Consider the following 12,500-nt stretch of genomic DNA (forward strand, 5'->3'; position numbering starts at 1 on the left):
TTGACCTCTCGTTTACACGTAAATGGAGCTAGAAAGCACATTTCGATCATTTCTAAAGATATCCCATTCAGGGGGCTAAATCGCACCTGCCACAATGGAGTTTTTATTTTTATCCACTAGTCATGTTAATCCGCATTTGAAAATATCCGTATTAGGTGTAATCAGTACTAAAGTTGCGTGCAGCAACTCTATTGAGGTGTTATGTTGGTTGGTGCATCAGTCCATTGGACACTGCTTTGCTTCATAGAGGGTTTACATGCAATGCAGGTCTGTTGGCCTTGCTGACATTGACAAAGTCCTAAAGTAAATTCATCTCATCAGAACAGAATAACTAAAAATAATAATGTTCTGGGAGCTACAGATATTAATAGTTGTCCTGAAAAAGGCACATGAATGTTGGCTATATCCACACAAATAATAATGTGATAACACAATTTTTACATGATGAGTCCATATAAAAAATAAGATTAAAGGCCTTGCCGTGGCCAAACGGTAGGGCACTCGTCTACCATGCGGCTGACCCAGGTTCGATACCCAAGAAAAATTAAGATAACAAACAAAAATAAATGCAAATGTTATTTTAGAATAGAAACATTGCAGTGATCTTGATCAAACATAACTATATAAAATAAACAGTAAAATAAAATAAAAAAGTAAACACTAATAATCAAGCCAGAACAGTCCTTCTTGAGGTAGACTGACACTCACAACTGAACTGAGAAGAGGTTCTATCTGAAATCATGTCTTGTTTGCGCTTGGTGCATGTTTACGCTTTGATACCTGTGATATCATTGGATGAACAAAGACAATGGAGAGAGACAACAGACAACAGATAACAGACGCGTTCGTCTCCCCCACCCCAACCCCACTCCCGGCTGCACGGCATAGAGAGAGCATAGCGAGCGTTTGCCGTTAAACACAACAAGCTCATTACCCAAGCCTGATTTGTCAACAGCTCGCATGCAACACGCTGCTGGTGTGAAGAGGAGAGGACATATGTGAGGACGGCCCAATGTGACCTAGCACTGGAGGGAGGGATGGGGCTAGTGTGTGTGTGTGTGTGTGCGTGTGTGTGTGTGTGTGTGTGTGTGTGTGTGTGTGTGTGTGTGTGTGTGTGTGTGTGTGTGTGTGTGTGTGTGTGTGTGTGTGTGGGGGGGTGGGGGGGGGGATGCTTCATCATCAGTAGCGAGAATGTCCACACTTGCTAATGGACTGGGTGGTAGCAGGGTAGGTATGGGTTGGACTCTATCAACTATAGGACACCCACCACCACACATCTGACAAGTGGAGGGATGGGTGCTTTGTTAGGGGAGAAAACACATACACACTTGCTAATAGAGAGGGCGACGTGATTCATCAAGAGAATGTGTACAACTCACTGGAGATGGAGTGGGATCCCATCCATCAATAGGAAAGGCCCATACATGCATACCACTCTACAGGACGACTGGGGGAGAATGCCCCACACTGGGTTTCTGAAGGTTATGCACATCATTAGCAGGGAATGGCCTCACCTACAGTAGCTAATGGAGGGGGCTGGGGGGTCCACCACCAGAGAGAACACCCAAACCTAGCAACTGGACTGGGGGGGCTGGATCACTAGAGAATACCCACACATGGTGACTGTAGTTTGGGGACATCATCAGCAAAGAATGCCACACGTGATGTTGACTGGAGTACTCGATCAGCAGAAAATGCCCTTACTGTACTCGGTCAATGTGTGTGTGGTGGGGGTAGAGTGGGGGACTTAATTTCTGCAGAGAATGCCCACCACACCTGGCTACCACAGATGGAGTCTCCAGCAACCCCATCTACCCTCCTCTCCTCCTCTCCTCTCATCCTCTCTCCCTTCTCCTCTGCTCTCTTCTCCTCTCCTACCCTCTCCCTTCTCTGCTCCCTTCTCCTCTGCCCTCTTCTCCTCTCCTACCCTCTCCCTTCTCTGCTCCCTTCTCCTCTGCCCTCTTCTCCTCTCCTACCCTCTCCCTTCTCCTCTCCTCTCCTCTCCCTTCCACTCTTCTCTCCTCTCCTCCTCTCTCCCTTCTCCTCTCCTCTCCTCTCCCCCCACCTCCCTTCTCTTCTGCTCTCCTCTCCTGTCCTCCCCTCTCCCTTCTCTCCTCTTCTCTCCTCTCCTCCTCTCTCCCCTCTCCTCTCCTCTCCTCTCCTCTCCTCTTCTCTCCTCTCCTCCCTTCTCCTCTCCTCTCCTCTCCTGTCCTCCCCTCTCCCTTCTCTCCTCTTCTCTCCTCTCCTCCTCTCTCCCCCCACCTCCATTCTCTATTGCTCTTCTCTCCTCTCCTCCTCTCTCCCCTCTCCTCTCCTCTCCTCTCCTCTTCTCTCCTCTCCTCCCTTCTCCTCTCCTCCCCTGCTCATGGCACGGCACATTCCAGCAGTACCTGCATCATACCTCAGCAGCCCCCTAATGACCCCCATGCCCACCACACCATCAGTCACACAGCCCGCAGAGAGCACTTAAGGCCTGCATACTTCTGCCCCTGGGCTGGCGTGCTTCCTTACTAGGTATGTGTCCTGTTGTGTGAGTGCACTGAGATCACTCACTTCCTTATCATTAGAAGGAGCCTCTCAAATGACACGCTATACTCATGTCAATCTCCAGCTACCATTACACTGCATTACACTTCCAGTACCTAGCTGATGCTTTTATCCAAAGTCACTCACAGTTTTTTAATGGCAGGCACAGGGTATTGGTTACAGTCCCTGGTGGGGATAGGTGCACTAGGGGAATAGGGCACTTCAGTCACGAATGGTATGGGATTCGCACCTGTAACCTTCCAAGTCCAAAACGGGTCTGATCTTAGTATTAGAGTATTGGTTACAGTCCCTGGTGCAAAGTGGGTGCTAGTTGCCCTGCTGGAGGGCACTTCAGTCACGAATGGTATGGGATTCATTCGCACCTGTAACCTTCCAAGTGCAAAACGGGTCTGGTTTCCCTATCCCTAACCATCTGGCCATTGGCTACCATTCTGAAGCTCCCAGCTCTGAGCTCCACCGTGTAGCCCTAACGCGGTGCACTGCAGGTGGGGAGCCAAGCCGAGGCCCTGTGATGGATGGCTGCGGTAATGGGTGCCTGCTGCAAAGCAAGCCTGCCTGCTGCCTGTGTCATCCAGGCTTGCACAGAGTGGTGGGGGTGGGGGTGGGGGTTGGTGTGTGTGTGTGTGTGTGTGTGTGTGTTTGTGTGTGTGTGTGTGTGTGTGTGTGTTTGTGTGTGTGTGTGTGTCATCCAGGGTTGCACAGGATGACGGGATGGGTACATATTTCGACAGTGTGTGTGTGTGTGTGTGTGTGTGTCTGTGTGTGTGTGTGTGTGTGTGTGTGTGTGTGTGTGTGTCTGTGTGTGTGTGTGTGTGTGTAGGGTGTGTGTGTGTGTGTAGGGTGTGTGTATGTGTGTCATTTGTACAGGCCGCCATTTTCCACCCTCGGCAGCCGCCTCTGGTTAAAATGTTTCCATGTGCGATGAGAGAGAGAAATGGGGGTGCTGCTGCTGCTGCGGGGCTAGGTCTTCCGTACGACGGCTCATTTTTTCAAATCAGTCTGCTCGAAATGGAGCCTAAATCAATCAATAAATCCGTTGCGCGGAACGAATATCACACCTTCGAGCTTATTGAGCATTAATAAACACAGTCCCCCGAGTTATAGTTTACGGTTATGGATAACCTATTTTGGCATGACATCAGTCAGCGTAAACACAACAACAACAAAAGCGGCCACGGAGACAAAGGGCGTAGCGGGCTCGCACAAAAGCTGGCAAATCGTATTCACGCCTATTGTTACACCCCAGAAAAATGAATCATGGGTACAATATGAAACTGCAGAGGAAAATGACGGGGATGGCCTAGACTGGGGAGACTAATGGCCTTATTAGAATAACACAAAGCCTTTCAGAAAATGACATCCTCCTCCAAGGCTGGGATGATGATACTGAGGGAGTTGTTCAATGTTCAGAAGGCTGCAAACTCCCACTCTGTTGGGATAGGTCTGGGGACCTTTGATTGTTCTTGCAAGAAATTTAGACTCTCTTTCTTCTCTCTCTGTCTTCTCTCTCGTTCTCTCTCTCTCTCTCCCTCTCTCTCTCTTGTCTCCTCCGCACTCCTTCGACAAACTGGGCCTCTGGGACTTCACGCATGTTGTAGCCCACGCGTGGGCCCAGAGCGCTCCTGACATCCTGCCTACATAAGCACATGGACACATGCAGAGAGGAAGAAGATGCCTCCATGCTTCATCGCTCCCAAGGCCGGTCAGTTAGCCTGTGGCTCTTTTTTGATTATTGCTTACTGCTTCTTACTGCCTCTCCCTTGCACAAGTGAGGCATAAATGCAATTTCATTGTGTGCAATAAGTACTTGTATGCTGTGGAGTGCTATGTCACAATGACAATGGGAGTTGGAGTTGGAGTTACGTCCCATAGCTGTGCTAAAACATCCGAACCACTGAATTCAGGCAAGAAACCTTTACGAAGTGGTGGACGAAGAGGTGTATTCGTTTGTTTACAGAATATACTACAAAGTTTGAGGTTCAAGTTAAAAGGTCCAATTATTGTTTTAGAAAAAAATCTATAGCTCTGGACAATTCATTTGACTCAAGCTTTCTTTTTATTTTTCGTCAATAGGTGGGATACATTTTCCTTCACAACTGAAGTAAAACTGACCAGTGAACAACAGGGTGCTAACAGCTTATGGGGGAAGTGACTAAAATGTATTAAGTCACAGGAGAAGGTGGGCCCAATTAAGTGCAGACTTCGCTCCTAAAACCTCTGGCCTTTGACACCACATCAAACCAACACATGCCTCACATGTCGCCACAAATGCAATGGGGAAGGAGTGTTTTCTCCCAGTGCCGACTGTCTGTCTCCCTTCATTCTCTCTGTCTCCCTTCATTCTCTCTCTCTCTCTCTCTCTCTCTCTCTCTCTCTCTCTCTCTCTCTCTCTCTCTCTCTCTCAGATCACATATCAAAGACAGTCTCAGCTCATGGGGTAACTCCAGCGCCATGGATTTCCTTGCCCGCCGCCCCGGCCCAGCTTAAAATTTTCACGCTTTCTTCCCTCGGCCCACTCTCTCTCTCTCTCTGCTCGGCTGTAAGAAAGTAAATGGATAGCCACCTTCTCTCTCTCTCTTTCTCTGTCTCTCACTCTCTCTTCCACCCACTCCACTCCACTCCACACCAGTAAGCAACCAACCGCAAGAGACAGATTCTTGGGGGCTGAAATCGAGTTGCAATAAAAAAAGGGCAGTGTATTGCTCACAGCAAAAACCTCAGGGTAAAAGGCACTTACTAGCACGCCACAACAATTTGAGGGGAATTCTTCAGAAAAACAGCGGATATTGTGAGGCAGAGGACTGTTTGTTTCAATCCAGATTGTATTGCTTCCTGAAATGTCATACATTGTGACATTTCTTCGCATTTCTGCTTATATGAATGATGACGACAATATGCGGGCTGCCAGACAAAGGGGGCAGAATGGGGTCTTGGTTCACTAGGCTACCAGTTTGTAAACAGTGTCATCAACACTCTGCTGAGCATGACATGGCGTAGGTCTGTTCACAAGGTAAACTGAACCTTTTTTCCATGGCCTGGTTGAACGATTACTATGAACACCAGCCCAAGAATTGCTAACCTACAACTACCTACAACAGGTTGGTATAGGTAGACTATAGAGCACTAAAGAGATTTCCCAAAATAATTGTGGAGTATTGCAAGCATAAGGCTTCACACAAAAGCGTACCGTACCCATGACACAAGGTTACACCCACCATGAAAATCATAGGGATGTTTCTGTGGGAAAAGAGGAACAAAATATGCTGCTGCTGCTTTTTGAATGATGTCCATGCACCTGCCCGGCCTGAGTAACACCATTGGCAGACCCAAGTCACCCTTCCCCTCAGAGATTAGTTCCATATAACAATATCAAAATGCGTGAAATTGAACCTGCATACATGGCATAGGCATGTATTTAGCACAGTCTGACAAGGGGGCTGTGCCATGTGTCTGTCTGTGCTCCAAATGGGGGTGGGGGGGTTTCCAATCTTTTTAGAGCAATATAGAAGGGGCAGTGGGGAAAAAATGTAAACACTGCCTTGAATGATCACGAATAGGCCTACATTTTAAAAGCTGGGGTCTTTGTGGGGGTTGTTTTTAAAGGTGGATAGAGGGAGGCACATCAGTCATGCATAAACTGCTTTTGTCCTGAACCTGGACCCAGCTAATGTCAAAATGTCACATACAGAACACCGATGTTTATCCACTCTATAGGGGAAATGATTGGATTACTGGAAGCATCGCCCGCAACAAAGTATTAGCTTCTTAATTTATTTCGACGTCTATTTTTTAAATGATAGATATTTATTATTTGGGGTTTCATGTAGGGGTCAAAGTGGGTCACTGAGATACAATACTCCACTGTAAGCGGCACTATTGGCCTACACAACTGAAAACTGTAAAATCTATTTTAAGACACCTGCTGAATAATTCTTACTTTTATCTTCTCCAGACAGATGTTTTGGTATTAACTAACACGAACAGTGGCATTACGCGTCGTTTTAAGGAAACTACACAATTTAATTCACTAGGGCCTACTTGAATAGCAGCGAGGGTAGCTTACCAGGAATTCGCTTTGCTTTCAAAGTTCTTCTGGAGGAAGTTTTCTCACGTATCCCGGGGATCAAAAACAGGTATCCATAAACACACCATCCATTGGTTCTGGCCGATTGTTGTCTTTCCACCGGCTCCCTTGACTGGTCTTGGGAGAAGGAGTAATTTGGTCCGACGGCTGCTTGGTAGAGTGGTGGCCGTGGACCTATCGCAGGTCGCGGTAGGCGTGCTTATTACGCACCGGGAACCTCCCAATAGGCTACGCATCTCGCTTTGGCATGAAAACATGAAACTGGAATATGCACGCACACACACGCCGTCTTGATATTTCTCTGAGCGCAGTTCGTTTACTCGTTTTTTTCTTTACAATGCTCTGTTATTTATCTGCGTTTCGAATAAAATCACTTCAGATGTGGACTAGGCTAATTAGGCTATTTTTCTTAGCAAAAGTGCTTCATTATGTCCTACTATTGCGCGTAATATTTGGCAATACGACTGGAAAGTGAGACTGATTCGTTCCAAAAGCATCTGAAATGTTTATAGACAACTGCTTTACTCTGACGGTGTATTGAAATGCAATACATTTATAGAGGTTTCAGACCTCATTACGCATTGCCCTCTGCTGGGCATGATCATGGAGACCACTCTTTACTCACTGAGAGATGAAGAATATTTCACTATATGATAAATAATTAGCATTAAATTATAATAACAGATAGCTTGCATAAATAATTAGGCTACATAAAGTTAAATATACCACATGCAGAAAATCCATGGAGCAGAATTTGTATAGGGCCCAAGAACCATGCATCGTCTGGCACTGAAAATAACCTATGGAAAACAAGATAAAAAAAACAAGAACATGTGCAAATGCTTACATAAAATTAATTGGTTTCATTTTTAAAATAACTCGTTTTATTTACAAACAATTATTTTTCAATCCTATATATATAATTACCTGTTGCAAAATAATTGTATAAGTGTAAACACAAATTCATTTTAGATATGTGATATCTGCAATATACCTTTAAAAACGTGCACATGATCCGCAGTAAAAGTGCTTGTTTCCTTTCATTCCAACTCTGTGGCCTTTCCGACACATCAAGTTCATGATGATAAATCTTCCATAAGCACCACAGGAAACCCTGCGTCTATAGATATGAGCAATAAGGGCTCAAGAGCTCATAACCATGTGGAGACCATACAGGATGTGTGAGTCATTTACAACAGTGCTTATGGATGAGGAAGAAGTTCTGGTGTTTTAAACAGGCTCTAATGGACTCTGAGACTGCATGATTTACAATTGTGTTTCCTCCCTAGTAGACTATTTTGTGAAAATGTGACATTGGTCTACATATGAGTTTAATCTATTTAGTAGCCTAATAAGACTATGTTCTTAAAGAAGACACACATTATGGTATTGTCATCCAGGAGGTTTTGTCTGGGTTTATTAAAATCATGTGGTTTATTCAACCTTTCCTTATTTACTTGAAGTTTACCCGAGGTGTATTTGTGTTTTCTACAGAATATAATAAAATGATGAAAAAGATAGTTTATCTGTTTTACATTGATCAGAATCATTTAGTGGGTGCATTTTTATGAAATATAACATGACAAGATAAAAGTGAAAACAATTTCTAGCAATTTCCAGAAATTACACGGTCATCTTTAGAATAACATTTGCCCTTGTCATGACACTTATTTAAACTGTACAATACATTAATTTGCTTTCAGTTTATATACTTTTAAACCATCGCACCGAAGGCCAGCTAGGTTTACATAAAATGTATGCTGCAATGTAAAAAAAACAAAAAAATAATAAATATGAGATAAATATAATCAGCTAAATAAAATGTAGGCTAAATCGTGTAATCAAACAAATTAAAGCGCCTGCTTGATTGAAGTCCTGAGGAAAGGTGAATTTCCAGGTTGTCGGTCATCGGTAACCTTCAGAAAGAGCTCTGCACTGGCAGAGAATGTGAACCAAGACCAAAGATAGACCACAGACGGGCTGTACGCGGGTGGCCAGAGGGAACAACAGCTATGTTAAGTCACTGTTAAATCATCTGTGGTTGCAGTAGCCTAATACTGCAGATGGGCCCGTCAATGAGCCTATTCACTCTTTGCTAAAAACACTCAACAACAACATTACTATGACAATGCATAGAGTCGTAGCCTCTTACTGCAGCAGGGGTCGGCGGCGACCCTATTCACTTGCTGAACATGCTTAACTACATCATAACAACATTGCTGTGACATTACAGAGAGCCATAGTGCTGCGCTAAGGGGTTACGTAGCTCATTAACACTTGGTCATTATTATTTTGGTTACAATAAGGTTATGACAGAGGCTGTGCGTTAAGGATTTATGATGGATGGCACAACACATTTGGATCAAGGCCCAGGTTCACCTTTTCACAATTTAATTTAAAGGCAATGTCATTGTGAAGTGTCTGTGGTGTAAGGGTGATTTATTAGGAAATGCACACCACCCATCATTTAGAAGCACAGTGGACATACAACAATTTGGCCATGCTATTTAGTATACTACTCAATCAAAACCACACACATAAACTGGTACAGGCTACAGCAACTTAGAATGCTACATCTGAGTGAGATTTCTGCCGTATGCCTACTGTATACTTGGTGTACAAAGTTGATTTTTGCATGCCGTTTGCATTTTTGCTCTTCAAAATGGCACAATGACATATAGTAGTTCCATTAACAACAGTTCCATTGTGAATATCTACATGACTGTAAAATGCACTGATTTTGACATTTATTCTTTTTTTGCTCTGCCACTCACAAACATGAGAAGAAAACATCCCTATTTGAAACCCTACTCTACATGAGTGGCAGAAGACCTGGAGAGGGGCCCATGTGACATGCTATGTGGCATGTAGAAATTTCATCCATGGCTGCCCTTCACTTGAAGAGGAGCATCCTTAACACCAATCATGGCCCCATAATTATCCATCTTCTTCTCCTCTTCTTCTCCTCCCCAGGGCTCGGGTTCCATGTAATGGGGCAACGGTGGACACAGGAGAGTGGGCAGCCCCCCCTGGCCAATAGATAAGGATGATTTCCACATCAGTGAGCTAGTGTAGTGTAGTGTAGCATAACAAGGCGAGGCAAGGCAAGGCAAGGCAGCAGACATTGGACCCAGAGAGCCAGAGACCCAGACAGCAAGGACAGACAGACGATGAGATGAGAAGATGAGAGAGGGAGGCAGGAGGAGAGGATGACAGGAAAAGAGACACGTGATGACGGATGGACATGCTGACGAATCACTGGACACTGGATTGTCATCACCAACCATCTTCCAAGCATGGAGGAAAAAAATACCTTTTGAACTTTTTTATCTTTTTTTCTATCTTGTTCTTCTCTTTCTGCATGGCCATGCTGGCATGCTGATGGCTCCATTGGCAAGTGCGACATGGAGGTCAGCAACCTGATAGCCTAAGTTCACGTTTTTTTTTGGATAGGCTACAGCCACAGGGATTCATCATCATCCGTAAATTAAACAACAGGAAGAGAAAGTGTACTGCGCCTTGTTTAACGGAGGCCAACTAGCAGAGTGTGGCATGGAACGTTAGTAAACCTTCCTCCCGAAGCCTCATACAGTATTGACAGCGATGAGCTATCGGACTGGTTCTTTAGCTCAGCGGTCCCATACTCAAACTGATGCGTTGACTAGGAGGTGGCGGGTTCGAGCCCTGAGTGAAGGACTGTGCAGGAACACTTCAGTTAAGCTGGTGCTGTTGACCCGGGGTGGGAGTGATGTTTAGGGGGTGAGTGTAACGGAGGCCAACTAGCAGAGTGTGGTGCGCAACATTAACTAACCTCCCTCCCGAAGCCTCATACATTATCGATTGCTCTGAGCTATCGGACTGGTCCTTTAGCTCAGCGGTATCGTGCTGTGACTATACCCTAACTGATGCTTTGACTAGGAGGTGGTGGGTTTGAGACCAGAGGAGCAGACTGCGCAGGAACACCTCAGTTACACTTGCGCTATCCAGCATTATCTTGTCACCATATCTCAGCTGATTTCACCTATGCCATGAGGCCAAGACACCTGGTAATTCAAATTCACAAAGTCTAAGTCTTTTTGAAATCCATCATCATCAGTTAATAAAACAACAAGATGAGAAAGTGAACTGGCATGTCTATGTGGCTATCCTGCATTACCTTGCCTCTATAACAACTTTGATCATTTCATCTATGACATGGGGCCAATAAACCTGATAGCTCAATTTTTGTAATCTGTCATTATTGGTAAATTAAACAGCAAGATGAGTAAGTGAACTGACATGTCTATTATGCTACCCTGCATTATCTCTCCAATATAGTAGTTCAGGTAAATTGGGCAGGATAAGCATTGGGTGTCTCATTTCTTTTAATTCTACAGACCAACCACCACAAATGTACGTAAATTGTTGCAATACTACTACTCTATCTGTTTAAAGTCATTTGAATAGCATAACACTTTTTTGATGGGCAGGGGGAACCCTCATATGGAGAGTGACAGAAGAAAGTACATTTTCAGTCTTGCCAAAATAAGAAATCGTCTAGATAAAATAAGGATGATACTGTTTTCAGATGTGATAAAAACTGAAAAAAATGATATGTTTTTAGGTTTGAATATGTGCCTAATCTGGAAAAACATAGTTGTGGCAACATTGTGATGTTTAAATACCTAAAAATGACAAAAAACCCATAGGCCCATTTCAGCTGAGCATGTTAAGGTAAAATGGGCTGCTCCTTTCAGGTAATTTGGGCCGTTTGTTTCTATGGGAATTACCATTCATATTTTCTACAAAAACAACGCGACCATTATTGAAGATGGAGGTGTCAGGGGAGGTCTTTTAATGAAGTTGTGATACCTGTTTGGAAACAGATGTGTTGAAAACAACACAAAAAAGGGAAAATATTTAAATCATCACTAATTTTGTTTTTCTTTTGTGCAATTCTTTGTGACATTTTAGCTGAATAGGTGGCCCATTTTACCTGAATGCATTTTTCCCATCCAGGATGACACACCTGTCACTAAAACTAAAAATGTATAATTTCTACAGCAATCACCTTGTTTTTGTCATGAAATGGAAGATTATGAGTCATGCAATCAAACTAAACTTTGGGTAATGTATTGATAACCTGGTTCTCACGCAGATGGATATTCTCGTGCGAGCTCACTAAGTGTAACAAAGATGCACGAAGCACTAAGGGTCTGCGCGAGAGCCAGGCTAATGTATTTATGTTCTTCCTCAGATTTCATCAGTCTTTCTGAATTTGCCAAAAAGTGGCCCAATTTACCTGAATGCACCCTAGCAACTTACCTTTTTTCACCCTTGACATGGGTACAACACACCTGATAGCTCAAGTTCATAGTGTTTCTTCGGATTCAGCCACAGGAATTCATCATTATCGGTCAATTAAACAGCAAGGCGAGAAAGTGAACTGGCAGGTCTATTAGGCTATCCTGCGTAATCTCTCTTCACCACAATAACGTCGCTAATTTCAGCTAATCCCACAGGCTAATTCCACGACTGCCAAGACGTGCTTGTTACAACTTGACTGCTTTCCCTTTTGATTCTCCTGTGAGTAGGCCTAAGTAAGAAATGTTTTTTCCTACTCTTACCACATCCACTGTGTGATCCCCTCACTGCTGCCAGACAAATCAAGTGTCTTGGCAAACAAGGAAAGTGTAGATTTTAAACTTACTTTTCTTTTAATCCTCGCTCTGGGGATTGAAATGGAAATACCAAAACTACACATTTACATAAGAACTCAGGATTTGTACATAGTCCTGTTCAGTGAGGCATTACTTCATCTTCACCATAAAGTCATCAACTCTGAAATGTATACAGCAACATTACATGTTTCTCAATTTTATCGAGCCAC

At 44.0% G+C, this 12,500-nt stretch overlaps 1 protein-coding gene across 2 annotated transcripts in view; it reads right to left on the minus strand.

Moving 5' to 3' along the window:
* lypd6 (LY6/PLAUR domain containing 6) overlaps positions 1-6,743 on the minus strand; it is a 37,919-nt gene extending 31,176 nt beyond the window's left edge. For both annotated transcript variants that reach the window (XM_063214701.1, XM_063214700.1), the window contains exon 1: positions 6,611-6,743. The gene's annotated coding sequence lies outside the window, so the exon portion shown is untranslated. The remainder of the gene's footprint in view (positions 1-6,610) is intronic.
* Between the last annotated feature and the right edge of the window lie 5,757 nt (positions 6,744-12,500).

This window comes from Engraulis encrasicolus, chromosome 13, assembly GCF_034702125.1.
Source record: "Engraulis encrasicolus isolate BLACKSEA-1 chromosome 13, IST_EnEncr_1.0, whole genome shotgun sequence".
Classification (NCBI taxonomy): Eukaryota; Metazoa; Chordata; class Actinopteri; order Clupeiformes; family Engraulidae; genus Engraulis; species Engraulis encrasicolus.